General features: G+C 27.2%; 1 protein-coding gene across 13 annotated transcripts in view; it reads left to right on the forward strand.

The window, feature by feature from the left end:
* The window catches only part of LOC121114753 (uncharacterized), a 170333-nt gene that overhangs the window by 36134 nt on the left and 118004 nt on the right, over positions 1–16195 (forward strand). For 2 of the 13 annotated variants that reach the window (XM_040708804.2, XM_040708810.2), the window contains exon 1: positions 4682–4894. The exons of 9 other annotated variants lie outside the window; for them this stretch is intronic. The gene's annotated coding sequence lies outside the window, so the exon portion shown is untranslated. Of the gene's footprint in view, positions 1–4681; positions 4895–16195 lie in introns of those variants that run through there. 2 more of the 13 variants (XM_040708809.2, XM_071887213.1) reach the window with 1 other exon arrangement.

Raw genomic sequence — 16195 nt, forward strand, 5'->3', positions numbered from 1 at the left:
TCTAAAAAACCAGAGGTAAATACACTCGATGAACTAAGTTGTATTAACAGATACTTCAATTTTTTTGTGAATGGATAGCTGTAAAACTTTGAAAAAGCTTTACTCCCAATACTTCCATCAAGTGTTAAGGCTCAACGTGATATTTTCAGAGTACAAATTGTCTCAACTAAGTTTCATACAAGATTACTTCCGAGTACACTTCTAGACTTGGAATTTTTACATTTTTTAATACTGGATTTGGTTTTTTCAGGATGTACCAAATTCCCGGAGAATTTAAATGTCAGAAAATGTATCAAGTCTAGTTGATATATGTAGAAATCATATTACTTTTTCTTTAATTATGACCAGACTATTCAAGAGATATTTGTCTAGTGACGTCTCTCATGGATTAATAACAATTGTTTAAGTATATAAATAAAATATCATTATACCAGGCTCATTTAAAGAACACTCTATCTAATCATGGAATTGACGTAGCTCATGATGGACAACACGCTCGGGAGAAAATATTCTCTTGAACTCAATGTGAGTAGGGTCGCACCCAGGTCATTCCTAGAGAAATAAATATACTTTATTTATATGGATTTCACACAAGATTCCTAGGTTAGATGGAGTAAATATAATATTCTAATGTTTTCTTATACTTCATCATTGCAACTCTATCGAACCAATTAAAGAAACATAAAAAAACAAAACAACTCTATCTAATTGATGTTTTTGTCGATCTACCACATATTAAATTAGTTAATTTTAATTTTATTTTTTTAAATTTACTACACCAAAATTGTATTCTTGATTTAATATTTGTTCATTAAATTTCATTTGAGGGACTCATAAACATTGTTTTGTTGCTACAAAATGTGACAATAGGCAATTATATTAATTGCAACATATTTATAAATATGCCTAAAAAAGTCAAGATTTACAATATGTACTTACATTAAGAATGTTGAAATGCATAATACGCTATGTAGTATTGACTTTATATACTTTGAAATTGAATAAACATTAGATATCATTACATTTTATTGTGAATATCTATATTTTTATACTGTATATAATACATATATTATGTATATTTAAATTAGTGCATAAAGGCATATATTTACATATACACAGAGTATGCTAATGCAGTTTATATAAACTTTTTGCTAATATATGGATATTGTAAAATAGCTACACTGTTAAATCCTTATTGCATTTACAAATGATAAAGGAAAAAATTAATCACTCATTTATATTAATAAAGTAAAGTTTCTCTTATTTGTTGGCGAGGACTCATTTTTCAGTGTTTCCTTAGTATCTTAAAACACTGTGACTACTTGATCTAGATATGTTGCAATGTCGTTAAAGCTCAGCGAGTCATATCAAAAAATAACAGAGATGTGGAGTACATTTCCATATTAATAAAGTATAGTTTGTATGTCTCTCTTTTGTCGACGCTTAATAACTCCAAGCAATGTCGGGTAGTCCCCTAGTATACCTATAACTAAAGAAGAGATCTATGTAAAAAACAAAAACAAAAAACTAAGGGTAACAATTAGAGAAGGAAAAACGGTTGATGCGTCTGCCTTTTCTACTTTTTTGTTCATTACTTAATAGGTAGTTGTGGTGTTAGCATATCCCTCTGAAGTCATCCAACTCATAAAATATTTCGATGTAGATCGATCTTATCCAAAACTTGGGTCTGGAACATAGACAACTACTACTTCTACTGATCCAGTGCGTTGTTGTCGTACTTATTTAGCATATTAAAGAAGAAAAAAAAGCAGCAACCGACTAGTTTATGAAAAGAAGTGGTTTAAATTTAATAATTTAGTTAAAAATGTTTTGAGTTTCATTTCATTTGCGTATATTCAATTTTGTATATATTTTTGTTTATAGCATTGTTTTTTAAATGCAAATATATTTTTGTTGTTATATGTCATACCACCAACGACAACTGATTTGAGTGAGGGTTTTTATATCGTTTACCCAATTGATACTCAAAATTAGTGGGTATGGCTTTGTATGAGGTTATACAACTTTTATGCTCTAAAAGGAATCATTAAAGAGTCATTGAGTCTTAACACTAATGCCAATGTAAATATACAAAAACAACACTCAAATTATATATATGGACATTTAAAGAGTTGTAGAAAGTATGACCATATTCTTTTTGTAGTTCTAACATGGGCCGAGTTTTCTATTTTTCAAAGCTCTTATGATTATTCTTTTATTCTGGAAGAGAGAACATCTAACTTCAAAGTAATCACGAATACGGGAAAGACAAAAGGTAACGCTGAAGATTTGTTGGAGCGGTATAATTGTAGGTACTTTGGGGACTCAGAGTAGAATTGAAGATCGATATCGTTGGTAATACCTGCCTATATTCTTGCTAGATACGGAGTGGTATTTGTGTTTATTTTCTTCATCTCATAGCTGCTTGGAGCTAATATACTGCAATGTCATAACAGCTAAGCTGCTCTCCTCTGCAACATTCTTCAAATTCTCAGGAAAATTAATTTTCATTTTCTTTATTTTTAGAATATGAACAGATCATATTTTCTACAATTCTAGGCATACAGGCACATCTCAATATATAAGAATATATTTGCACCTATCAAAGTACGGCATATGATTGGATAAATCACATGGTGGAATTTGAAAAAAGTTTATTGTTTGATTTCGCTATCATTGCAATTACAATCATGTTACTTTTGTGATATATTATTTGTTTGAATATGTTTGCTTATTGTAAAAAAATATATTTTTTGCAATCTGCAAATTCACTGAGTTTTTTTTTCCACTCACTTGTTTTTACTGTAAATATATATATATGAATATATACAAAACATACAAACATTCATAGAAAATAATATGGAAAAAATCTCATTTAAATTCATGGAATAATAAACATAATGCTACTAATTAAAATAATAATGAGTACTCCTAATTATGATTATGTAAATATATGAGCAAATTAATTAAAATATTATGCATATATTGTTTTCCTCCCTCTTGCTTGCCAGGAATGTGAGTCAACACAGCACACAATCTCATTTGATATTATTATCAACATAAATTCCTAATTTAAAATATTTTAAACGAAAATCCAATAAAAAAATGTCAAAAAATATTGTTATTTTATCATTTCACATTTAGAATGAAGGAGGAAATTAAATGGTTTTCGATATCTGCTTATATATATATTTAGGTACGTAATGTTTTTACAGATTAGGCAAGTAACATATAGGAATATTTGAAGCCCAATAATTCCTATTTTCCTCTTATTATTATCGACAGCTTCTTGATATAATAAGTTGTGATTTCTATACTATCTTAGAAACAAACTTTAATGTAAAGTGATTAATTCTGATCGAAAATAATTTAAAGAGGATTTTGTTTATTTATTTGGTTATAAAATATATCGTTTCTTAAGAAATGAATATTTTCTTTTATACTCTTTATAAAATACAATATGCCAACAAATGCTTAATAATTACACAGTATATATATTACATAGACTATTTCTTAGTAATCTTATTTTTCAAAATGTTTAGAGGACATAGTTCAAAAATTTTCATCTTTGGTAAATATATAGTTTGGGCCATATTGATGAATGTTTCGAGGTTGTACACAGCTTTTGAAGTTGTAAATTTCAGCATTATAAAAATCGTATTAATAAAACAATGCTTATGTGTCTGTCTTCTGTATGAAAAAACAGTCACTGTAAATAGTGCCCTCTGACGTATATCATATACATATTTTGATCTAAGAAATAACAATGGAGTCTTATTAATGAACTATTACTGATAGTACTTATTCTGTTAGTTTTTGTTATCGCTCTGTTATGTATATCATATATATTCCAGTATATGTTAAGATTTGAATAAGATATAAACCCTGTTTAGCAAAAATAAATTAACTCGTGCAGGTGTTTTGTATTTAGTATACGGCGAACTTTGGGTTTGTTTGCTTTTGTTAGTGAGCGCTCTAAAGATTTAATTACTCATCAGTCATCCTAACATGATATTATTTTTTCTAAAAATCCTTGTTATTACTCTTTCATTCTATAGGACAGAACACGTCGTATGGATTGATATAAGTATTGAGTAGTTACGTGTGAGTGTTCATGAGAAACAGAGAGTAACACTGAGGGGTTCTTGGGTAGTTATCTTCTATAATATTATAGCAAAATTTGTCTTTTATCTGACGCCTAAATACTCAAGGCAACGTGGGTTACTACCGTTTTTTATGTAAAGTTCTCTATTTTAACTGATGATGACTTTTTGAGGCAAAGAAAAATGATAAAATTGTGAAATTTACCATGCTCTAAGCATTACAATCAATATATGGCTCAAACTCTGTATTATTTCATTATTTACCAAAATGAATATGTCGCTCCAACATCTCAAGGAAACAACATTTTAATAACCAGTCTAATGAATATATGGTCTATGGATGTTCAATACTGTGAATAATAAAAAAAGGTGTAGGTTCAGGAGTAAAAGGGACAAGATTTCTATTTTTTCCTTTTTCTTGGCGATGGTATGAGTGCGTTTCTTATAAATATAAAAAAGAAAAGGAAGGAAGGAAGGAATATTGGTGAAGACGGACCAAAAAGAGGAGAGAGAGAAAAAACGGGCCCGTTACACGCTCGCTCTTTTTCTATTTTTATAAGATTTTTTTGAAAGAAGATGAATCAAGAAAAAAAATATATATTAGTAGTAGTATATTTAGTTGGCCTGAGTTTGATTAACAGGAAGGCTGCTGCTGTTATTTGACAATTTTTATTTGTTTATCTATTTTGTGAATTTTTATTAGATAATATATATCTATGTAAATAAAAAAAACTGTGAATAATTAAATCTGTGTATTAAAATAATATAGGGTAATGAAGCCAATTTAAGAGGTAAGATTTGACAAAATATATTTTCATATTTATAAAAAAAAAATCTTTTAAAATCATATTATTTGTAATACTCACATAGTCATAATATACATATATATACTTTTATAACACGATTTCTGGAGATTATCGAATAATAAATTTTCCTCAAAGAAAAATATATTTTTTCTATTCTTTTTTTTATTATTCATCCGCTCTCATCTCTGTAGGACCCATTCTTTGAGCATTCGATTAAATAATACCTAATAATACTATATATAAAAGGAAATTTCATTTTGTGGTTTAGAAAAAAACTAATAATACATAATATTTTTATGGTTAAAAAAGGTCAACCAAGAAGAAAGTACAAAATAAATATTCAAAATTATATGTCAGGGAGTAAAAAGAGAAGAAAAAAAATTCTTAGAAAGGATAATGTAAGTAATACATAAAAAAGAAAACCAACTTATCGTTTTTTCCCCCTTCAATTCTGTTAAAAATCCTATATTTTTAATTTTCGTATCAAAACTAATTTACTTCATTTTCTGTATAATTTTTAGTGCAAATAAAATATGCATAATCATTTGTTTAGTGCTCAATAATGTGCCAAATTCTTCTGTTACAAACAATTCGTGTTATTTTATTCTATTTAAGAGAATATCGTACGTTATTAGTAGAGTTACCTAAATGTTATATACTTTATAAAAGCCAAACTAGATCCAAAGTTTATCTTACTAAGAGCAAAACTGCCACAGGGACAATATTGTCTTTTTCAAGTATCGGCCATTGAAGTTTTCATTATAATCAAAACGTTGTTATTAAGTATGTTTCGTTTTTACAACGTGGATTTTTAAAAAAGACATAAAATATTTTCTGAGGTTATTTGTTAAATATGAATATTAAAATATTAGCTAAAAATTTCATTTTTGACAAAAGAGGATTTCGCTCCATGCCAACGATATGGATTATTACAAAGAAAATTTCATGAATATTTCTTCCATCCCTGATTACATCTAAAAAATAATCCTGATTATGCCTTTTGTATGTAAATATATAGAGGTACAAGGTTCACTCTCGATATAAGCACATTGCATAGTAATAACTTGAACTACAAGCAATTACCTCTTAACAACACAAGTGCTACCTACTCCTAGTCCAAAACTGAACCAAAAGCTATATCCTTCAAAATACCCTGCAATTTTATTGTAATTATCAAATTTCCTTAAATTGATCGACAGTTCAATGTCTATGAAGCACTTTTGAATGAAACTACATCGTTGCTCTTTTAATGAGCGATTAAGTGAAGAAAAAATAGCTACCTATCACAGAAATTAGAACTCGTTATTCAAACTGATAACTGCTATTGTGTACAAAACACTTGTTTTCCAAAGTGTTACTATTTCTAGTTTTTAGATACAAATATATATATATATATATTATACGTGTTGTTTCTAGACAATAGATTATCATGAATACATATCATAATATATATAAATTGGATTTCTAATTTTAATAATGTAATGGACCTCTCAGTCACGTGTGGCCCTCATCTATATCATCCCTTCTATCGTTTTCTCGTTCCTCCCACATTCTACTAATAAATTGTAGAATGATTATATTACCTATTAGCTCATATTTAGTATATATTGTTATATTAGTGAGATAACGGGTTAAAAAATAAACTCAAGCGCAGCATGCTTGCCTTGAAAAAATATATAAAAACAGCTACAACTTAGGAAATGATTTTTTACCTTGTAGATAAATGTTATATAATGGTAGACACTAGCGTTGAGACTCGGTCCAGTACTTAATTTTTTTTTCGGTTCGGTCTTAAGTGATTTATTCTAGACCGATTTGGACAGATTTTTCGGTCCAAACCGCAGTATCATCCCGTGGACCGTTTTTTTCGGTCTCACTTTGTAGACCGATTCTGATTCGGTCTCAATTTATGGACCGATTTTTTTCGGGTCTCATATATTATAAGATACCAATGGTTTCTTTCTAGATAAATTGTGATTCATTTTTTTTTTAAATATCTCTCAAGTACACTGTAAGTTCTAGAACAAATACTGTATACATTTAAGAGACGGCGGAATCAAGATTAATCCGAGCTATCTCTGTTTAAACTACGTATAACGTCATTGTACTTGAAAAAAAAAACATAAGATATCATGTTATAAACATAAATAAAAATGTAAAATCGGTCTAGACATATTTTTTGTGACCGAACCAGACCGAATTTTTCCTTTGAACCGATCTAGACTGAATTCTTATATGAGACCGGTCCAGACCGGGCTTCTTTGTTGTACCGAATTAATTTGGTCCAACAAAAATTATAACGGTCTCAGATCGGTCTAGGATTTCGAGACCAAACCCCAATACTAGTAGACATAAATATACAATTCACTGATACTTAAACACTTTGAATTTTTGAACTATATAACAATATTTTGGGCTGTGAGCCAAAAAGTGATTTTTGGCAAAAATGAATATAATTATGCATTTGAAAATAATCTAAAATATATTTTGTCCAAATCTGCATTGCAAAAATTACAAATTACTTTTGAGAACTTTGATTATCCATATCTCAAAGTTTTAGTATTGGACTTGTCAAACATTGGCTCTAAGCTCAAGATATATTTAGTACTCAGATGTTAGGAAAGTGTGTATAATTAAATAAGAAAACTTTATAGAAAAAAAAAGAAAAGAAGTTAATTGTTTAAATTTAAAAAAAAAAAAAAAAATGGAAACATTCTATTAATTTATCAGTTTGTATGTATAAAAAATTATTTGAAAAAAACCCACCTCCTTTTCTTTGGAAAATAAAAAATAGTTTAACTCATAAATTTTTATTTTTAGAATGAAAAGTTTTTTTTAATATTTTTAGAAGTTAGAGGGGAAAAGAAGCACTTTTGTCAAATATATTACTTTGAATAAACAACTTGTAGCTTAAAAAAAAAAACAACTATTGATAACGAAAGGAAAAATAGAAATTTCTTGTTTTTCCTGATTATTTTTTTTTGGGTTGATAAAAACATGTTATTGTTTGAAGTCATTACTCATTAGAAAAGGACCTCATAAAAATAAGAATACTTATGCAAAAAATAATAGGATATATATTTTGAGAGTACTTTTTTTTAACTTTTTTAACAAGTTTATTTTGAACATATACATATGTATGTTTCAACTAATTCTTTCTTGTTTTATTTGATAGTTTTTTATTTTTTTTTGCTTGGAAACAATAATCACCCTTATTGTTTGCCGTTTTAAAATAAATAAATGTATATATACCTAGGTATGTGAATTCTGCCATAAATCTACCTACAGTTCCTTGAACGAAAGTGCTTTTACCGAAAGGAGGAGATATAAAAACTTTTAAGAAAACGGTGTGGGTGGACAAGAGAATGAGGGAGGGGTCTAATGATGTCTTGTGTGTGCAAAATTATGTAGAGATTTTTTGTGTTGCTCTTTTGTTTGTAGAATAAGAGGAAAAATTAAAATATCTATAAGTGTAACTAGATTGTTAGAAATCAAATTGCGGAAATGAAAAAGTAAATATGTTATATATTTGCAAACTTTCCCTAAGATACAAATAGATTTGAAATCGTTTAAAAAAATCTTTGCACAAATATGACATAGCTTGTTTTGATGATTTTGCGTATGGGTAAAATTGACAGACATAATCTTTAAATTAATTTTAATATTTGTATTAAAAAATTATGCCAAAAGAATTCAATTAACGTAGATAAAAAAAATATTAAAATATCGAATCTGTCAGCACTAAACTAAAGCTATACTGATTTTTCCTAAAACTTGAGTTAAATTACAGTTTTATTATTCAATTAATTATCTATTATTTCTGTTAATATGATTAATTCTTCAGATAAACTGCAAATTTCACTTAATTTCCACAATAATTATTGGTCATAATTGAAGAAATAATAAAATAAACTGTTTTTGAAAGCCGTTTTTGGGATCAAATTAAGTCTCATTTGTTAAATATCTTTTTTAAACATTACTAGACATTTCAACTCATTCTGGAAATTTGAATATAAAGCAATTCATAAGGGTTATGATAATTTAAGGTGTTTGCAAAAAAGTAAAAAGAAAAAATTAGGAATTTCTAATTCTCTATATTTTTTCAGGATTATTTTTTTGTTGACGTATCACATACTCATATGTTGTGTTCAAGTGGGGATTTTTACCAATTGTAATTTGAACAAGCAGATTGTACAAATTGCAATTTGTAAGTCTCATAATGTCTTACTTAAACATAAGAGTATTATAGGTAATCTCAGGTATGAGTAGATGCTATTGTTTCATTTTGATCTATTGAAATTATTTTCATTTATATATAATGAAACTCTGAGCTCTTGAACTGTTATACTTTCTGTTACATTCGAACACTTAAATTGCGTTATCTTAATCACAAATATTGTTAAATTCATCAATTAAAATACTTCATCTTGCTTGTTATTTGCTACTTTTATGGTTGTTTATGGGTTTTTTTCTTTTCAAACCCCAAACATATTTTATGTATGTATGTAAAACCATATGGTTTTTATTAATTTAATTTCTGCATGGAAAATATTATTATTTAGGAAAACGAAAATGAGAAAAAAAATAATATTATTATTGATTGATCGATTATTTTTTTCATTTAACGAAATTTAAATTTATATTTTTTCATCCTTATAGTAGTATATTCATTTTTTTTATGCAGAAACGGTACGTTATTTATGTTCCATTTTCTTCTTATTTTCTTAAGACTATTATGATGGTATATTGAATTCCTTATCGAGTACCGTTAATGCATACGAAAACATAGATTTTATTGGTTGATATGTGTGTTTTGAGTTGTGAATACGAAGGTTATGAAGGAATTTATTGGAATATCATACAGTTGTAATATTTAGAGTAAAAACTGTATAGATCGAACTTGAGGGATCGAGTCAATTTTATTCGAAAGATAAAATAAAAAACACTTACTTTATTATTGTTTTTTATATTTGTTTGTAATTTCAATAACTAATTTCATAAATTGGGAGATTTAAGCTTTATTATAACACACTGTTACCTTTATTATATATCGTAACCTTTCTTTTAAAAAGAAACCAGAAGAAATGGCCCAAAGTCAGTTGGTAGTTAGGAAAATTATTATTAATTAAATATTTTTTTGAAATTATTAATAGCTTAACAAGAGCTTTTAATTAAACAACTTTCAGAACACTGACAAGAGGGAAAAACTGAAACATCGACAACTGACAACAAAATACAGTCGAAATTCTTATGTAAGTGATAAATTGGAATCTTCACGTTCTTTATATTATTACAATTTCTTTTAATTTCAATATTTTTCTTTGATTTGTACAGTAGCAATTGTCAATTATGAAAATTATAAGTTGAATAATTTACTAAAATATATCGGTAACACGGGTTCATGTAAAAAAAATAATTTTCGTTGGATTGTGATTAGCATAAAGGTGGGATAAAGTTAACTACTAACAATCTATTTAAGTTGTTATAAAAAATAATCGGTTTAAAATTACCAATCTAATGTTAGGGGAGTTGTAAAAAGAAAATTAATCTTTTGTTTCATAAAAATCAGCGAAAACAGTCCGTGAGTTATTTTGAATATAAAAAAACTTCAACTAAAAATCTTAATTTAAAGAAAATCAAAAATCTTATATTTTGAAGGATTGATTTTTGTTTTGTTTAAAAATGAATGGACAATGATTTTAATAAAAAAAATAAAAAATTATGACGACCCAAGCAGACTTTATAGGGTTAATACATTTTACTACAAGTATGCAGAATCCAACTCTATAAGTTCGATTTAATTAGAAATTTGATTTACTAGACTTCTATTCGTCCAGCTTTTGAAAGTTAATTAATTTATATCTACTAACTAGTCTTAAAATACTTAGCCAAAACTATTACTTATATGCTAGTATTCAAATTCTCATAATAATAATAAATAAAATGATTAGCGAGACAGAAGCAGAAATATCGATAGCTGACCACATAGTACTCTGTATATCTTTCTGTTCAAAAAGTAACGTTGTTTTCTGTTCAACTACCTTTCCTCAATTACTTGCTACCTTTATCCATTATGTTTATGTAGATCATCATTTTCCCACAAAAGGTTACTTTCCTGGTGACCTAAGTCAGAAAGTAAATTTAGGTATGTTCCTATACCTACATAAAGTTACAGGGTGACTTCTACCAACGTATGTATGTGGAATACATACATACATCAAATTGTTTTTTTAATTGTTAGAACTTATTCTTGCCTTCCAAAAATATATAAATGATTCCGCACCAACCTTTTGGCAATTTTTTTTTTCTTTTTCGAATTAATATATGTAAATATTTTTATCAAAAAAATTTTTACATTCCTAAGGACAAACATGTCAATACATCAGTATATACCTAATTGAGGAACAAACATAAAATAAGTCTTTCCCTCCCGAAAAAATTGGAATACCCTTCTAGTGTCCATACTTTTCACTCCCTATCCATCGGCTATCTAAAAATATATTAGATATATTTGGCTGACTATTTTGGTTCTGTAGTAATAAAAGTTCCAAAGATGTGAATTATAATACCAGAAATGACATCATTTACGATTTTCTGTCGTTTTACCTCATGACGTATGAAATTTTTTTAGGGCTTCATGGAATTCCCATTGTTACTTCAGTTAAAAATATGTTATATGTGCTATATATTTACGTTAAAACGTTTTAAAAAATAGGGTATTTAATTTTCATTTTGGGATACAAAAACATTCAAAGTTCCTTATTGAAGTGCAAACTATGGATTTTTAATTTTGCAAGCCCTGGTTGATATTTGAGACATTTTTTGATGAATCTATGCTATGCTCCAATAACTAATACTGTTCATCATTGCATTATCTCAATATATGTATAAACAAGAAAGAAGGAATTGATTCATTGTCACATTTAAAGCTTAATTGTGCACTAGGCATTACATCAAATTAGTAAGTAAGGGACTCAAAATAAAGTGTTTACTCTTCAAATTTTATCTAATAAAGTTTATTTTTGTTTTTGAATATTCCTTTTGTTTTCTTATGAAATAAAAGAGGGGAAATATATAAAAATCCAATTTTTCTTCTTTTTAGTTTTCTAGTTTTTTTTTATGCTTTTGTAAGAATCTTCCTTTCGCAAACGTTTTGAATGATATTAAAATGTTCTGTGTGTATATTCAAAATCACTTTTACTTTCATTTCTTCTTGAAAAAAGTGAATTTAAAGAGTGATTGTTGAAGATACCAAAATAGAAAATATAACGCTGTACATACACAACCACTTAAAACTGATTATATAAAGGAGAGCGGTCTATGGTATTTGGAGGGACTTCTCATTCAAGTCACTCATGCTGTAATGGCCTGAAAAAAGGAGAAGATGAAGGGACCTTTCAAGCATCACCTATGCAACTATGTGATAGACTTTTTTCTTCTTTATATATCTTAAGCACCAACAATGTTTCAAAAAATATTTAATGATAATTGCTAAATATACCTATACACATAAAGAAATATAATATCTAAATACATGATGATATCTTACACCTTGTAATCAGAGATGTACCTTCTATATATATATGGGTATATAGAAGGTACATTATACACCTTTGACACTTAAATTTCTCTTATTTTCTTTTTGTTTTTTTTTCTTATCTTTGTGGTAATTTATGTTGGGTGTCGAATCTGTTATTTATGGAATAAGAAATATTTATATAAAAGTATTTATATTGTTTTTATATACCTATTTACCTATGAAAATCATCCCCCTCTATTTAACTTTTACCACATTGTATCCCCATAACATTTCTTGTCAGCTGTTGATTTTCTATCTTTTATTACTCTTTTACATGTTTAATTAATCAATTCAAATGGGGTTTCAACTATTTTGAAGTAATGGGTAAAATCCCAGAGTTATTATTTTTTTTTCCAAAACAAAATCATAAATAGGAATAAGTTATGAATGTTGATTGATAACTGTATTTTAAATTTACGATTAAGGAATCTCTTTATCCAATCCCAAATTCTGAAGAAATGTTATTTGAAAAATATTGCCCCAATTTGATCAAATTCTCAATTCTATTATTATTTTCTTTCATTAACAATTTTATACTAGAATGAACAATTTTTGGTTGAAGCAAAATGGTACACCTTCAGTAATTTTCCCCTAAATTGGATTTTTTTAATATATGAAGTATTTTTATCAAACCGACATTAATATCTCAATATGTTCAAAAGTATTGTTCAAGTATGTTTTTTTAATTAAGGTTTTGTGTTCCCTTGACCTTTCTAAATTTAATTCCGATAGAAAATAGTTAAAAAATATTAGTTTTAACATTTGAGGGAATTGCCAACTATATAATATTAATTTAGCCCTATTTTCCTTCTCATTTTGGAGCAAGAAGGGTTGAGATATGTGATGGAGTTTACTTAAAACTTATCATATTTATTTGACAGAAAATAAACTTTAAATATTTAACTTTAAATTATATCCTCATAATTATCTACACCTTTAAGAAAGTAGACAAATTAGACACTTTGCTATAATTGTTTAGTATAAACATCTGTTAAAAAGATATTCTTACAACTAACATCTTAATGGAAAGTTTTTTTCTTCATTTTTACATAATAATTTGCTGATATATAAATTTGTATATTTATATAAGGTATACAATTTATAATTGCAGAATGCATAATCATTAATTAAAAGTAGAATCACAAAGTTTGTTAGGGAGACAAAAACCGAAAGAGATGGAACCTCATAGACTCATAATTTATGATTTTTATCATATTTAATAAATCTTGTGGCTTTATGAAAAATAAAAAGTTTTGGAATCTGTTCTGGGAGGTCTCTTAAAAACTGTATCAAGGAAGTTGTTTAGGTACAACATAAACCGATAGTAGAACGTTTATATAACGATGAGTGAGTTTAGGTGGCTACCCTTTTCGATATTTAACAATCAAAATATTTATTTTGTCAATAAATATTTTTATTTTTTTTGCAAATCGTATATACAATTTATTATAGACAAATCCATCGCTGTTTCTTCCCTTTCATAGAACGTATGTATTCTTTAGTCTTATAATTTATTAGCTACCTCTCTCTACGAAGTTTATAATATTGCATACCCAAAAATAGCAATAACAAAATATCCCTTGTTGCAAAGAAGAAAAATAAAATAATCCTAATAAGAGTTATATTATTTAACAGATTGAATAAGCAGCATTCATTTGCAAAATCTGACAAAATTATCAAAACAAAGATAGGGCGCATCACTATCAGATAATAAATAAAAATAATTCTACATGCCATGCAAAAAGTACTGACAACAAAACAATTGTTGTTTTTTTTTCTTCTAAAATAACTGTTACTTTTTTCAAAAAGTTACATTAAAAATGTAATTATTTTTAATAGAGTAAAGGCCGCCTGCAAACAAATACATTTCGAGATTCTTCCAAAACGTCATATTACAATTTAACTTATGTGTTTATTTGTTTAATTACTTGACCCATAATCATCCACGACATTGAGCAACATTTCTCCAATACAATTCAGAGCACATAAATAATATTCCAAATCTATAAAAGTATTAGATGTTTGACTAGGGATGGGCATTTCGAAGAGCGGAAGGAAAAGTTAGAAGTGAGGATTATGATACTTTATAATTAATACATTTGTTAACATCAGCTACCTTTTTAATTTTAATTTAATTTATGGAGTAATGTTAGGTTTCGGTATGGAAATCATAAATCGGTCTGTCCCAAAAAAATTTCTTTCACAAAAAAATATTCATTCCTGTGCTAGGGTCTACCCCAACAAAATCCTGGGGGCACACTTGTAATTGCATGTCAATTCCTCTGAGCGACATTTTTGCCGTTAAATTTTTATGTACTGAAAATAACCAAAATACCGATACCTATATTAGTAACGAAACCGTTAAGAAAATATTGATAATCTGGACAACAATATTTGAGACTAAATTGAAAAAATATATATAATCGGTGTCGAACCGAGACTCAACTCTATTATGTACTTTTTTGATTATTTTTTTTTGATAGTTATTCAGCACCTTTTTTATTAAAAAACAATATTTTTTGTTGATCTCATTAGATATATGACAAATGCAGAATTTGCATTAATTTCCGAGAGTTTCTCACATTGTTTGAATATACTCTTATATATATTTTTTGCGATGAAAAGTTGCTAATAACTAGAAGAAGAGACGAACAAAATTATATCTTTTTGTTTTTGGTTATCTACCTTGTAATTTTGATGAAACTTGAGTCGTGATAAAGGTTTATTCTTCCCTTAAATATACTTATTATTATTTTACATATAAGAGCTCCTAAGACATTTAGGTAGGAAAACGAATTAAAATTACATGCTACAAATTCTTTGTAAAAGTCTTATTTTCATATTTCATAAATACTTATTAGTGAGTGATGGAAGAAGATAAAAGCATAGAGTTTCTATGATAATATTTCTACTTCCAATTGACTTGGAGTAAATTATGTATATACAAATGTGTATAAAACCTCTCTAGTAACAATTTCTAAGATCTTAGATATTTGAAGTAGCTTTTCCATTCTCATTCTCAAATAAAAATTGTAAATTGATGTTTTTAAAAACATCTTTAAATGCCTTTCAAATTAAAGCAATGCTATTTCATTTGATATAGATAGCAATCAATGTCTTTATAATATTTAAAATATAAAGGAAGCTAAGTGACATTATTTTCAATCTACTGCGATTGATTACTAAACCTGAATGTCACAACTCTACGTTACTTAATCTTAATTTAATGGCAAGATCTCCAGTGATCCAGATTGATTTCAAATCTGTATTGTTTTTTCATTAGTGACTTGATTGTATCTATATCTTTTGACTTTGTCTGAAACTCGTATACTGATGAGTTTAGTGAAGATATCAAATACATCTTCTTGAAAATAGATTTATAAAATTTTTAATACTTTGTATATTAGGTCATTTGTGGCACAGATAAACATAAAAAATACTAGCTATTTTCTAAATACACTTGTCAAAAATGACTAAAATAAGTCTTGTGGTTGTTTAATGCAATATGTTTGACATCTCTCCTTCCAATACATTTAGTATTTGTCTCCAAAATAAAACAAAACAGTAGCATAAGAGGAAAAAATCAAATGTCAAGATTCCTTTATATCAGAATTAGATGGAGTAATAGGTAGTTCTATAGTAAAACTACTAACTTCCATATGAGAAAAAAAAATCATGACAATAAATGAATTTTAGAGAAATGCAAG

The sequence above is a fragment of the Lepeophtheirus salmonis genome, chromosome 3 (genome assembly GCF_016086655.4).
Source record: "Lepeophtheirus salmonis chromosome 3, UVic_Lsal_1.4, whole genome shotgun sequence".
Classification (NCBI taxonomy): domain Eukaryota; kingdom Metazoa; phylum Arthropoda; class Copepoda; order Siphonostomatoida; family Caligidae; genus Lepeophtheirus; species Lepeophtheirus salmonis.